This window comes from Aphelocoma coerulescens, chromosome 8, assembly GCF_041296385.1.
Source record: "Aphelocoma coerulescens isolate FSJ_1873_10779 chromosome 8, UR_Acoe_1.0, whole genome shotgun sequence".
Classification (NCBI taxonomy): domain Eukaryota; kingdom Metazoa; phylum Chordata; class Aves; order Passeriformes; family Corvidae; genus Aphelocoma; species Aphelocoma coerulescens.
In genome coordinates this window covers 22,448,626-22,463,905 of record NC_091022.1, presented here as the reverse complement: position 1 = coordinate 22,463,905, position 15,280 = coordinate 22,448,626, and the positions used below count along the sequence as shown (strand labels likewise).

Here is a 15,280-nt window from a genome sequence, read left to right as displayed (position 1 = left end):
CTACCACCCAGGACAGCACCCCATGGTGCTTCCACTTCTAGAAGATGTACACCTTACAAAAGGTGAGTTTCCCTGCCCAAGCTGGACAGCAGAGCTGTCCCATACCATGCAGGACTGTGCACTGATTTCCACTTTGTGCCTTTAAAGCTGGCACGCTGACAGCTGGGCTGAAGTGCCAGAGCAGCACCCTGCCTGCAAGGGCCCCGAGAAAGTGCCTGGATGTGGCTGTGGGGGCACCGCTCTACTGACTGCTCCTCTTACAAAAGGAGATACCACCCTGCCTTCTGCCATCTCCACAGAGATTATATTTGGCAGCTGCATTTCAAACAGCTTTTTTGTCTTACTTATTTCACCCTTGTGAAAGATCCTCCATGACCTCCTGTGCCATGCCCCAGCATGTACTGGTCCCACACTCCCTACACTTGGGGCAAACCCCAAGGTACCTTTTCATGTAAGCTTTTGGATAACTAAGATTTCTTCAGCATGGCCTGTATAGGATAATTTTGAAACAGTTACTCCATGATTTATGAGAAATGTGGCTAATACTTGATAAAAATGCTTTTAAAACTGAATTCTCACACAACATTTTAACATATTGCTGAAAGCCAGCAATACCCTCTCTCCACATTTGTTTTTTGAGCTGACAGTAAACTTTCCTACAAAGCTAATTATATCACCACGAAAGGCATCTGACAATGTCCAACAGGCATAGAAATGGTCTTAATCAAAGCCTTTGGCATCAAGTTCACATTCTTCTGAGGAGAAACTTTATATTAAATCTCCTTGACATCAAGTGCTTTGGACTGGCCTCTTTCCAGTAGCTCAAGATATCACTGCCCAAACTTAAGGAGTGCTTTGTTCCAGCTGGAAGCAAGCTCACAGCTAGATCAAATGGAGGTGGGAATAAATCTCTGTATTTCAAGAAAACAAGATGACATCCACTCTAACCCCTACTTTTAAGAGAGGCCAAAAAAGGGCATCAATCCAACAGGATCAGAACCAAGCGCTCTATCGGAAAAGCTATTGCTAAGATAGCTCAGCCTTGTTTCAGCAGTTTTACCAATTCAGAGTACTCTTGTGTGACTACAGAAAGCTGCGGTCCCCCAGTAACTTGTTTCTGGGCTATTCTGACAGAAGGGCACTGGCTTTCTTCCTGAAAGCAAAGGTGCAAGCTACACCAAGAGCCAGGAAAAACCACTGAAACAAATGCCCATGGTAATCTTTGAAGCTCAAGTAAGCTCTCAAGCTCTCAGGGCAATTCAGATGCTTACTGTTCTTTGTTTAAGTATTGAGTTCTTTATGGTTTGGCTTTGTGCATGTTTTATACAGACACTGACAAATACTAAACCAGCATTGTAACATTTCAAGGCTGATTCACTGATAAAATGCTCATTCAGAGGACTCCAGGGGACTAGATGTCATGTTCCCTTTCAAAAATACAGCTGAAGTGAGTATTCTGTAAATATTCAAAACAGATCTTAGATACAAAGAGCAATGGAAGATAAGCGGTGCATAAGGGGACACTGAACAGGTCATGGAGTCTTCAATAAATATTACTGGAAGTACTGAGGTTTGAATCATAACATCTCTAAGGACATTTATCATTATTACTGGCAGATTACGAGCTTTGTTTTAGGGGAAGCTGAGAGAGGACTGTTGTTGTAACTGTTCCTAACAGGTGATTACACATCATTATAGATACTTCAGCTTTGATTCTGGCCAACTTTTGTTGATTTATAAACACCATTGCCTACTTTAAAGCCAGCAATCAACCACATTATGCACTAGATAATGAATACACTCCCTAACTTCAGGTAATAGGCAGAAACTCCATTAGACAATAGCTGAATGAAAGGGAGTTCTATATATATCTCTGTCTTCCCAAGTGTTCTGGTGTGACATTCCTACTGTATTTTTAAGAATGGGGTTTCCTGCCAATCACTCTGAATACAAGCCTAAGTCCTTGTCATCCCCTGAGATAGAGCCTGCTCTGCTCACAGCTACACAAATCGTGCTACACAGGTGGACAACTGGAAAGCCTCAGTGAACCCCTTCCAAATTCTCTGCACAGACACGTGCTGGGGCAGAGCCATACCCATACAAAACCTGGGATGAATTAGAAAAAGCTGCAGAAATGAAGCACAAAAACCTTCTCCACCTTAGTTTGCCATAATTTAAAATACAGAACAGAATGAAAACAAAGTTACTGGGTGGATAGGCGAGAAAAGGCAGGTTCTCAAATCTCAGAGCGCTCAGAAAAAGGAAGGCAACAGTAACAATCATACAAAACTAAAGCCCTCCACATTTCTCCCTCCTCTGACGTTTCTCACCACATCCCTAACATATTAGTTCATCTTGCCAGTAGTCATTCTCCTTTTCTGCGATGTACAAGGCCAAGAACATTACCAGTGCTTAACAAGCTATAATAATGATTGATTATTACATATGGACAAGGCAAAGTTAAGATTAAGAACCACATTAAAACAGCATCCGAATTTCAGAGAACTTTATCTGATGAGACCTTAGGAATAAGAAGAGCAAAGAAGAGTAGCTACAAACAACACCAAGGAAACCCTTGTTGAAAGGTTCTGCATCCATCAAAGAGAAAGGGAGATACACACAAAGAGAATTAATAAAAAGTGGATAAGAACAAGCACTGTATATCCTCCATAATCTCTCCTGCTATCAGGTTAGCTGCAAATCTGTATAGGCATAACTTACACCAAAGCCTCAAACTACTCTTCCAAGCAAAACACTGTTTAGCCTCAAAACATTGTTTCTAATTTTAAGTCACTACTTCCCAGAGGTTCCACTCCTTTCTATTCAGACTTCAGCATTAAGAAACAGTGAAATTACATAGTTCCCAGTGGTGTGCATGCTGCAGGCAAAGCACCTACGACTGGCCCAGCAGAATTCCCTCAGAAGGAACAGAGAACCCATTTGAACTTAACTACTTGGGTGTTTACACTATAGCTTTCTGGCTGCTGGGATAATATTAAAAGGTGACCCTTTTGGTCAAGGACTTTTTTTAAAGCTACAAAGCAGCCAGTCTTACTATACTTCACATAATTGCAGGTCTTCTTATGTTAACAATTACTTGACATGAACTGAATTCCTAAAGATGAAAACCTGTTTCCAAGATGTTTTCTGTCTCAGTGAGCTTCATGGGCAAGAACTAGAGCTGTAGGTTTTTAGTGTTTGTGGAACATACAGGTCTTGCAAAAGATCCGAGTTTCATTCTGTTGAGTCCTGTGTACTCAGGAAAGGACAACAGTCTCTTCTTCAAAAAATATAAGGCCCCACAACTGAACAATTTTCTCTTTTCTGTCCTGTCTTTTCCCTCCTCAGTGTTTAACATAAGAGGGTTGTTTAAATCATAGTAGCATTGTCAGAAAGTCAAAGAGTTAAAGGTTTCATCATACCATTTCTAGACTGCCAGATGCTACAAGCTTGTTATATCCAACTTTGATTAGCTGTAAAATGAATCTACAGACAAATTACTGCTGTTTACCCAGATAGCTTTTCCTTTTTTGGGTTCAGGATTTGTATCTGTCATTTAGCTAAGTAGCAGCCAAGATTACTGGCAGAGTATTCTCTTCATCCTTGGCCCTTTAGTTTCTAATAACTGGTGTAAATATATTACAACAGTGCAAGATCCCTAATGACTGACAGCCACCATTAGGGGCATTATATTGTACCGTATTTATTCAACACAACTTCTGCAACCTCTTTCAGAAGATACAAACAACACAGCAGGGGAGGCAGAGGGTCTGCAGAAATCTCAAACTTCTCCCTGCATCACATGGCTGGACTCCCTTCACAGCCTTTCTTTAAAACATTCTGTCTTGCTGTCACTCAGCATCACCATGATGAAGGCTGAGCAGCCCATCTTTCCCAGTTCTCCTTCTCCTCCTTTCAGTTTCCTTGGCAGTTGCCAGTATTAGTGCTGTCCCTGTCGTCCTGCCTGAGGCCCCTCTTCCTTGGCCTTCCAGGCTGCTACATATCTCCTATCCCATATTACATTAAAATCACTCCATTTTTCTCTCATCTTCACCCTGTAAAGTTACTACACTGACCGTTTGTCTCCCAATGAGTACAAAAGCTCCTCTCTTGATCTAAATCTACCCAAGAAACCAGCAACTAACCCTCATCCTTACTGGTTGCTCATGATGCTTCATGAGTTCTGCTCAAGCTCCTTCCCACAGGAACCACTTCATCATCTTCTGCTTTTCCTACTCTCACACATTTAAGATCTCCATACTGTCCTGCAAAGCTCTGCTTTGCAGAGCTGTCACCTGCGTATTTCTGCATGCTGACCTTCCTGAATCTCCCTGAATTAGAAACAGTGCCAGATTCATGTGGGTTTTTTTCTCCCAGTTTATTCAATATACTAGCCAAGGAATACAAAGAAGAGCTGTATAGCCAGAACAAAATGAGATTTTAAGGTCTTGAGGGAACATGAGATCATCAGCCTGATACCTTGTTTCATCACAGACTGTAGAGCAGCACAGTCTTGCTACTCATACAGAAAATGTATGCTTTAAAATATCTCCAAGAATATAATCCAGGCATCATTAAAGTCACATGAAGATAGAAAATTTGTCACTTCCAGTGCTGGATTGTTCCACCTTGACCACCTTGTCTGCTAGAGACCTGTGGCTTGCTTCCATTTCAATTTGCTGTGATTTAAAGTTTCCAGCTATTAAGTCCTTGTAATACGTTTTTTCACTTGATTAAGAAACCCTTAAAAAGTCTTTCTTCTCCCCATGAAATGATTTATAAACCATATTCAAATTCCTCATCATCTTCATATTAATAAAGACAGCAAATTGATCTCCTCCAGTCTACCATTACATCACATTTTTCTCAATCCTAGAATATGTTTGCACATCTCTTACCTCCAATTTAGTACTCCTCTTAGAACACTGAGCCCTAGATGCTCTTTTGATCTTCCCTGTACCAAAGTGAGGATTTTTCCTTGACTTTTCTGTCTAGGTCCAAGGACACATTGTAGTCCATTTCACCAAGCTGAAGAGCTCAGCAAGTCACTAGGAAGCCTCAGCTACAGGCACCACTTGAAAAAGGGCTGCTTCTGTATGATGGAAAGCTGGATTACTCTGCCCAAAGACTGTGCAGCCTTGTGCATGGCTCTGGAAAAGCTTTTAGTTATAAAGCCATGTAAAAACTTTACCCTCTGCACCAATCATCTCCTTACATTTGTCATCCACAAATATCAGATTTACTTCCCATCTCTCTTTCTTTGATGGAGCATTGGAGTCAGTGCCAGTCCCTGCCAAGTCCCACTAGAAACATCCCTGTTCGATGACTGTCCAACAAGAATGGCTTCTTAGTTCTGGTCACTGATCAAAGGTGACATGCAATCTTTCAGCACCACGAATTCCAATCAGATGAATTAAGTCAAATGCCTTACAAAAGTTAGTATGCCACTACTGCACAGTTATCTTTATAAATTAAACTTGCAGTGTCAAAAGATGGAAGCACTTTCCATAAATCTACACTAACTGGAATTGGCTTAGTAACACCCTGGGTCTTTATAGACAAAAGCTGTCACAAAATAAAAAAAATATTTTGATCTAACACAAGTATTAGGTTTAATTAACTGGGTCAACCACTTGGATTTTTTAAATATTAGCAAGAGAGTATAACATTTCTATCTAGGACTTCCCCAGTATTTTAAGTTTTATTAAACAGGAGCCTCCAATTTTTAGAAGTTTAAAAATGCACAGCCTTTGTACGTGACTTCTAGCATCCTTCATTTTAAGGAAACGGCACCTATCAACATTTGCACACAATACAAACCCAGGTCCTCTAGTACCCTTAGGAACTGAAACAGTGACTGAGGATGTTGTAGGCTTTTTCTCCATCACCACTTCGTATTGTAGTGCACCTTTTCCACCAGGGCACTCAGGATACTCAAGCCTGGCTAGTCCAGCCTCACCATTATGTGATAGGAAAAGTGAAGTTGTGGGTAAAAAAAGACAACAAAGGCAGCTTTAGGGAGACAGGAGGAGGACATGACAGACAGACAAAAGCACGAAGATGCAAGCATGAAAGCCTTGAAGGGAAGGCTAAGAAGTTCAAGCTTGCTAGGCAAAGACAGCAACGCATGAAATTCAGGGACTGGCACACAGTGACAACTGGCTCAGTATGCTGGAAAGAGATGTTATCAATATTCTGTGTGTGAACTCGCACATACACATACTTTTCCCAATACACATGGACTTGGCAATTTCTCTCTTCTTCACTTCTGCCCTTTCCAGAAGTTTGTTATGCTGCCATGCCAACAAAGTGTGCAGAAAGCATCGCTTGGCAGCGCTTTCACAATAAGCTCTCCTGGCCGGGGGCTACCCAGACTTCCTTGGCTCCACAAACTAAGTGAACTGTCACAGCACGATCACTTTCTCTCTGCAGAAGTACATGACTTACACAGTTTGAAGATGCCATCAGCAAGCTACTCTGCCACCATTTCACACTTACCTGCCTGACATATGCATCCCATCACACAAGCAGACAGGGAAAACCCCAATCACTGAATCATAGATTGAAGAGCCAAGAGTTGCATAAGGTAACGAAAAGTTTGCTTCTTTGCTAACCTTGGGTTTCTTTCCTCATGTTCTTGTTGCTTGCTATGAATCACCCTAAAGCCAACACAACTCAAGCCCAGCAGTGCCACAGTAGGCTTGTTTCATCCCAAGCAGGGTATGCTTCCCAACTCCTGATGTCACTTCTCCCACAACACTCTGGAGAGATAATTTTCCTTTAAGCATCCAAGATCCAAGTATTAATTGTTTTAATTCAAGTTATCCTTTGAACTGCACACAGAGCTCCATAGTGAACAGCACACAAGGGGAAGGCTGTCCTTCCGGGGAGCTCAATGGGGTTGCAATTGCTTAGCTTTCCTCAACAATCTTGCACTTTTTTCCTAATCTCTGAGTGTGAGGGAGGATCTCTGCCATCTTTGTTTTCAGGAAAAAATCAGTGCTCTAGTTCAGTCTTCAGTGTTTTGGGTTCTGCCAGCTTTGAGAGTATGGGCTAATGACATGTAAATCTCTGAGGATATTTGAAAGAAAATTATCATTCTTTAGCTTTTACATAGGAACTGCTATCCCTTAAGAGCCTCATTGGGTTAAGCATGTGGAGACAAGCTGCCTTCATAATTTATTTTTGACAAGGGATGATAATGCTCCCTTCTAAAGCACTAAAATAAAATCTTCTCAAGGTATGTGGGTTCCCGAATTGTCCAAGACGTAGGTGCACACAGACCACATGATGAATTCACAGAAGAGGATGACAGGACAACACTAGAGTCTTAGGACTCTCTCGCAGCAGAAGCACTGTGGTAGCACAGCTCCTCATGTTTGGCTCCCACTGAAGGCTAAGTGCTCTGAGGCACAAGCAGATGCCAGGAGATAGGATGGGAAAGACAGGAGAAATTCATCTTCTTTGCGTGTGTTTGGTGCTAGTTACTGAGCTAAGTGCAGGAGTGGTGTGGATGAGCTCTCAAACATGAGCAAGCACAGCCCTGGAGTAGATGGGCCAATGGCCTGATCTGACATGGCAGCTGAGAACAGAGAGTAATGAGAGCAGCACGATCCTACAGCCAACAGCCAAGGGAGAGGAGCAGATGCTACGTCTCTTCTCGGGAAAGGCTGAGGACCAGAAGCCTTTGTGAACACCATTCTCCCCCTACTCTGTGTGCTATTCCTTTAAAGGGTGAATTTAGATGTAGTATATTAAGATCAAGCCAAAACTGTTCCCATATAAAACTATATGATCCATAATGCTCAGACCCCATGGCTACTGACCAGGCCTTCAGGTACCTCCTCCATGGATGAGTGGGGTTAACCATTGCTGCAGAACATTTTATTAACTACAAGGTTAATATAATCAGAAAAAAGGACCACTTAGCTTTGCTTTGCTTCTGACAAATATGCAGACTCACAACAGGCAAAACTCACACCCTTGTCATTTTGTCTTGCATGGGACCAGACCAGTTGCAGGCAGGAATCACAGCCTGGCTTAGCTTGTCAGCACATCCAAACACTAGTGAAAAGCCCTTGCAAACACTTCCTACTGCATGCAAAAGGGAAATGGTATCGTGCAGTGCACTGGCAATTGACTTTCCAATGCCACCACCCTCACAAACTTCTGTGACCATCCCTGCTAACTCCACATAAGCCAATGGTAAAAAGTGTCAAGGGACTAGGACCACTTCTCCTTGCAAAGAAACTGATACAGAGCAACACACATATCTGAACCCCAGTCTGTCACTCCAAAAGTATCAGTGAAGCCAATCCTTCACGCGGAACACTTCCTTTGCAAGCCAAGGAATTGCTCACTGAACGATCCATAACACAGTTACAGCCCTTTGTGTGCCTGGGTTCCAAAAGCAAAGTCTGCCTCCTGGAATGAAACTGAGGATAGACGAGGTTTTCTGCCTCTAAGCCTGAGTTGGGACTGTGTCTCTTCATGGACCTCAGGGACAGCAACATTCCCAAAGCATCAGTGGTAGAACACTACATCCACCTCACAGCAGGTACCACAAAGCACTACCTGTACGCCTGCTAGGAATCTTCAGGAAGAAGAAAGGACTCAAGCTATCTGTGTAGCCAGTCTTGAATTCTGTTCTCCTAGTTCATTGAGCAGTTATGACACATCATAAAGCCTTGCAGAACATTGCTAGTACAGCAGAGGTCCCAGCAGAAGCTTAGGGCCTATCTCCTCCCATGGGTAAGCCACTGACTTACAGTCTCCAGAAGAAGATAGCGAACACAAGCCTAAAAATTCCTTTACCTTCCCCTTTATTTATTTTTAAAATTCTAAATGCATGGCTACTGCAAAGAATTACCCAGGGTTGAGGACCCTTCCTCTGTAGGAGAGGTAGCAAGTATGTTGTAGGATAGAAGAGTTATTCCACAGCCTGAGCTACTGTGTGCCATAATACGAATGCCAAATTCACAAAAACCCATTTTCTGTCAGTACAACTGACAGAACAACAACTGTGTTGGGTTATCTTGTGATTTTCTGCACCAGGAAAGCTGCTGTTTCTTAGTGGGGACGCAACATGAAAGAGCAGGCTGGAACAAAACATGCAACCCACAATCGCTCGATTCATATAATTAAAAATTAAACAGCAGACAGGAAAGCAGGCGCATCTCCATGCATCTGTGTGGGTATTCAGTTTTCAAGAGAAACATCTGGTGCCTGAGTAACATATTTCATTCAGCAAAATCTGTTGGGTAAAAGTAGTTTCTAAAATATTTGGGTGCCTTGAAAAGCTCTGAAGATCTACCAAGGAAGAGTTTTGGAGACTGATGCATGCTGCCCACCAGCATGGCACCCCAACCTTCCCACACCTCTCACCACAGCCTGGATTAATTATATCCTCTGCAGAAATACTGGCTGGGGAGAGTTGTTCTGGTAGTTATGTGCATGTAATGCCTCCTCGTTTATATTTAAAGGATAAAATCCTGTATGGAAGGCACATGGAGTATCGAAGAGCACAGGAGAATCACTGCTATTTACATTTTTCCCCCTTTTTAAACAAAGCCAGGTTTCAGCTGATTGTTTTGTTTACAGTAGAAGTAACAGAAGAGAGTTTTGCTCCTTACAGCCCATTAAACCTGTTTTTCTCCTACTCCTGTTCTCCTCCCCCTCTTCAAGCCTTTAACAAGCCACAGGAATACAAATCAGAAAAAAACCCCCAAAATCTCTCTGCTGATGAACTGCTTAGAAAAGGTTTCAACTCTGCTGGTATTAACAGTGCAAATTTCCGACCTATTTATATCGTGGATAATTGGTGACTAGAAATATTTGCATTGCTAATTTCCCTCCATTAAGAACAAACCTAGGGTCCCAATAAAATGGCTTAATAGCTGCATTTAAGTTACTGCCCCTTCCCCATCTTCCTTTTTTTTTATGAGTTTTTCTCTCTCTCCACACTTGAGTTCCTAAACAAAGAGTTCATTCTTTCTGGAATGCCATTACTACCAAGTTTGCTGTTTTAACAATAAACTTGACTTTCTCCTACCTAAGTGGAAAACAGAAGAGACAGAGGGTGGCTAGGAAGAATAGTAATTAAAAATCGATTACCGTGTGTGTTACCATTTCCTTACTATGAATTAAATAAGAATAGTAATAAATAAATCAGCACATTTTTTTCCAACACGTACAAAGCTGAATTCTTGTGTTAGGCACTTCAATTTTAAATTTGATGCCCGAGAAATACACAAGAGATTTGAACAGAATGGTTAAACCAGGCTTTCATTTCCATTAATAAGGGCCAGCACCACCCTTTAACTGGAGCTCCCCAAAGGCTACAGATGGCCACTCGTGGGTGATGGCCCTGCACCCAGAGGGCTCTAGGAGCTGATTAGGAGGCTGATCCGGCAGAGGTTGAAGTCTTACAAAAAGGCAATCAGCCCAAGTGCCCCCAGGGAGAGGGAGAGCACAGTGCAGAGTGCCTCTGACTTCAACCAGCAGCTCTGTTTCACATAAAGGGACGCTGTCAGGTCCCTTTAGAATCACGTTAAAATAGATGAGGGCTAAAAAGAAACTTTTCTTACGGTCCACTGGATCTGCATGCAAACCTCATTGAAAACATTTGAGATGCATACCAAATTAACTGTACCGCGCAACCAGAATTAATTGTGTCCTTGACAGCATGGCAGCCGATAACATTTGTTATCCTGTGAAGTCACTCAACCCACAAACAAATCCCTTCACTGCCATTTATGCCCACTGTGCTCCCATAAAGCATCCAGAACAGGTACCTACACCTATTAATAACTCTGTCACTGCTGCCACGTTACAGAGGAATGTGAGCTATCGGTTCGGTGACATTTAGCTGATCCCTTGTCCTGCAAATTCAGCTGACCAATGCCACATTTCAGGAATGAGTTTTGCAGTGGTGAAAAGAGTTATATTCTGAATCAGACAGCAGCCCAGCAAGCACTGGCTGTGCTGATTTACTGGGGCTGGCGACTGTATTGTATGGCATTGTAGCTGTGCCCTGATAGCCGACTCTCACGCCATCCTGGTGGAAATAAAGGCTGCTGCCCCCCGCCGCAGCACAGAACAGTGGAGATGTAACACTTCTGAGCAGAGGTAATTCAATCCTTCCTGAAAAACAGAGGCCTTTTCAAAGAAGGCATCTGGAGGCTACACAGTGCACCTGAATTAACAGCTAATCATCACAACTATAAAAGGGGAGCAGACTCTTCCAACTCAGCCAGCCAGCAGCATAATCCAGAGCTCAGAGAGATAGGTGGCAAACATTTAACAGTAACGCCAAAATCCAGAAGGCTAGGAATTCTTTGAGAAAATCAAGAGGAATCCAAGCAGGTAATTCCAGCTGAGCTAAAGATTGTAGGATGACTGTCAGTGGAAAAACAAAACCTAGATAAAGTCACAAAGCCTGCAAGAAGAAACCAGTGTGAGAGGAAGAACACAGATTTTTGTGTGTGTGTCACTGCCGATACCACAATATTCCCTGCCATATTTATGGAAATATTGTAATCTCCCAAGGAAATCAGTTCTCTCTACAGATCTTCTAAGCCCAGAAATGACATTCTTTCTCTGCTACAGTCAGTAGCAGGCCCCATGAAGCATTTGCATTCTCAAGAGATGAATATATTTTTCTGGTTTAATACTGATAAAACCTTAACAGTGTATGAACATAAAGATATATTATAATTTGAATTCTGAGTCCCCTGCACTCAGAAATTACCTTGCTAAAAAGTGACTCCCATGACCTCTTAGTCCTACACTGATGTCACACTTTCCTTAGTAGAAAAAAAACCACCTCAAAACTGGAAAGATGCTTTCCAAAAGCATCACGACACAAAATACCACCTTTGTCTACAAAGCACACCACCCAAGCAGCAGAGCCAGTAGGGCTGGTGGCAGTACAGCTGCACTGCTCCTGGTGCCACAGCTGCTAGGCAGAGGGATCCACTGAGGGCAAGCACCTTTGTGGGAACAGGAAAGCCATCAGGAGCAAGACACCATGACAGCACAACACTACTGCTTGTGATAATCGAGTTGGCTCCACTCTCTCTCTGCCTGTCCCAGAAGAGCTGCTGTTTATTTCAGTGAGGCCCCACGAGTAGCACTGGGGGAAGCAGAGACCATGAATACCAGCCTCTTAAAATGATTATAGATGGATTTGTTAGTAATACATAACAAATAGCTGAGCCCTTCTAAGTGATATAGTGCCAAACACAGAGAAGATTTTGTCCTGATGAAGTCAGACATCTTGAGTACGTAATAAATATGATGTTCCCCCTCTGTCTAATGTAGGTTATGTGAAGCTGCTAAGACTGCAATTTTTAGGCTATCACTGTCCTTAAATTATTAAGCAATATAGCATTAGAAAGCTAGACTGAAGGCTGTGCATTGTAGTTTTGTTTTATTTTTTTTGATGCGTGCCTGAATACAAAATGTGACTTTGGAGAAGGTGGTGTGGTGCTAGCATGTATCAGGAGGATGCTTGCAGACTGACACTGTGTCAGGTGTCACTGTTGCTTACATTTATATCTTCCTTCCTTTTTAGTGCTTGTGTGGTGAAGAAAAGCACTTTGTAACCCACACTATAAGAAAACAGAAATTCTCTATCTCGGCAATATATTGTATTAACTGTTTACATGTTTTAGTTGGTTCAAAGCCAGCTTGGTAAACATGCCAGGATATTTTAAGGTCACCTAAAAATAGGTTTGTACTTTGGTTCTGGCTTATTTAAAGCCTGAACCAGAGATCTCCACAATATCAGTATCTTTCTTATAAGAATATGGAAAATAGTATCTAAGAATGCCTCAGCACACACTATGCCACCTCCCCATTTGCTTCAGCAGGCCCAGGAGGCAGAATGTGTAGCTCAGGTGCATTTCTGTCAAAAGACTTACGGAAATTCAGAAGTTGCTAGTGCATGTGTGCAGCAGTGAAGTCTAGTCCTTGGTTATTTCCTCATCTCTCTGTCCCTGAATGCAAAGGGCTCTGGGAACAAGTATCGTTTCATATCCCATTCATAATCCCAAAGACTCCTGGGCATCCCACTCCTCCTCCTACCCTTCAGTTGAGTAATGCTCTCTTTCAGCAAGGAATATCTGTCCACAGAAGAACTTTCCAAATGATGACAGTAAATCCAGGGCAACTTCTCATTCCAGGAGATGTGGCTGTCTTTCCTGTACACAAAAACCTACAGAGCAGAGACAGTAAAACTCAGGTGCTTAATCCATACTGAGCCTCTTCATTTTACTGAGCCTAATGAAAATGTAGTACCAGCGGCTTTTAAAGGAGCAAATGACTCCTATTGCTATCACTGTGTATTATTCAGCCTCCAAGACAGAGAGATATAGAGCAACCTAGTTAAGTCTGTTCACAAAGAGACAGCCTTAATCTGGAAATTACCTCCTTCTCCAAAGGAAAAGAAAATGAAGTAAAGCTGCAGCAAAAGAAAATGTGTGGGGTCCCGAGGATTTCTTCATACACCTGTGCAGTAATGGGTGTTTGTCCCAAAAGCTTCTTGTGGACATGCTATTTTATATGCATTTTGAGACAATGAGATGCTGTAGGACAACCTGACACTACTCCAGAAAGATGGTACCTTCATTTTCCTTTTATTGTTTTTACCACGTTTTGAATGCGAAGTAATCTTTGTTACACAGTGTATTTTAAAGCCTAATTTAGCCATTTAAGGCAGAACTGTGGTGGCTGTGTGTGGGGGTGGCCAGGCTTTTGTAGTAGCTGGCTTTTTCATGAAAGGAGCTATGGGCCACTTTTCTCTGGGGTCATTCTGAGACACCTGTAACTGAGGGAGACTGTACACACACAGCCTTTCAGACTTTTAACTTCTATGGCCCTTACTTTCAATCATGCTTTAGGAGCTAGCTGAGAAATTTTACAATTTCTCATGCTGGCTGCTGCTTATAGGAAGCAGTAAACACACATTCATCTGATGCATGGTCAGAAATGAGCTAGAAATCCTCTGGGAAGAAAAGGGGAGAAATCTAGAGACTTTGCAACATTCATTTTGGGAACAGCTGTCTGCGGAGATGTCCCTGCTGAAGTACATGGTACCCTTAGCCAAAGACTGGCAATAACAGGGCTGCTTGTTTTCAAGGGGCTCCTCCATCAAAACATGAGCCCCATGAGTCCTCTTCCCACTACAGCCATATACCACAAAGACAAAATACACAAAATACACAGTGGTGCCTGTGTTGGTGAGAACACATTCACGTGTACATACCACCTATGCGAGCTGCTCCTGATAAAGAGAAAACTGGATTGAAAGCTAAACATCAAAACACACAAGGGGAGAAAAAAGAAAAGGGATCATTCCCACCCACAGCTCCCGAAACTCTGTTTCCCTGTGGGCCACAGAGGGAAGGAAGTGCGTATGCAGAGAGGCGAGTGGTGCGCAAAGCCCTCAAGGCACCCGTTTATCTGAGCTGCTTCTAAACGTTACTAAATAAGCCTATTAGTTTCTGAAACCTGGCAAGCGAGGCAACAGGGCCCAGAAGTATGAACGGAGACAGACTGTACTGTTTCAAGTGCATTTACATGCAGTACCAACTTCCCTGTTGACTGCCCAAAGGTCATCTGACAAACAGTGGTGAGTTTTTTACACCATGTCAATTTTTGATCCAACACCACTTGCATACCAGATGGTTTGAAAATATGTATTCGCTGCCACTGTTTCTGCTCTGTTCAGCAGTGCCTGCCAATGTCTCGAGTTTATGATGTCTGTAGCAAATGTTTTAGTGTTGACATCTTCTGCAATGTGAGTGAAGATAAATTGCATTAAACGCTAAAACATTACTTACAGATGGAAAATAGACTGACTTCCCAGACATTTGCAAGCAGGGCATCTCCAGTTATGCTGTGGCAGAGGCTGCAGCAGAGACAACTCAGTTTAATAAGCAAAAATCAATTGGCATTAACCTGGGGGAAAAAGCCACCTTTACTTTCATTCCCACTTTAGGAAGTGCTGCTATACCAACACAGGGTGCTAGAGAAAGCCCGCTCTCTTTGTGTACACAAACAATGCTGCACAGGAGCAGCGCTGTATTGTGTCAGAATATGCAGCTGTAACACACTCTGCATCCTAGTGATACTGGAAAGCCACCCCTGCTTGTCCCTACATTTGTGAGAAAACATATTTAAGAAAAATACTGATAAATATTTTCTCCTGTCCCAGTTTTAAGCCCAGCTATTTAGCATGGAGCACAGAATGGGAACTCCACATCCTGTTACTTCCACT

General features: G+C 42.6%; 1 protein-coding gene across 7 annotated transcripts in view; it reads right to left on the bottom strand.

The window, feature by feature from the left end:
• Nucleotides 1-15,280, bottom strand: part of PTPRF (protein tyrosine phosphatase receptor type F) — a 380,389-nt gene that overhangs the window by 144,867 nt on the left and 220,242 nt on the right. The window lies entirely within an intron of this gene.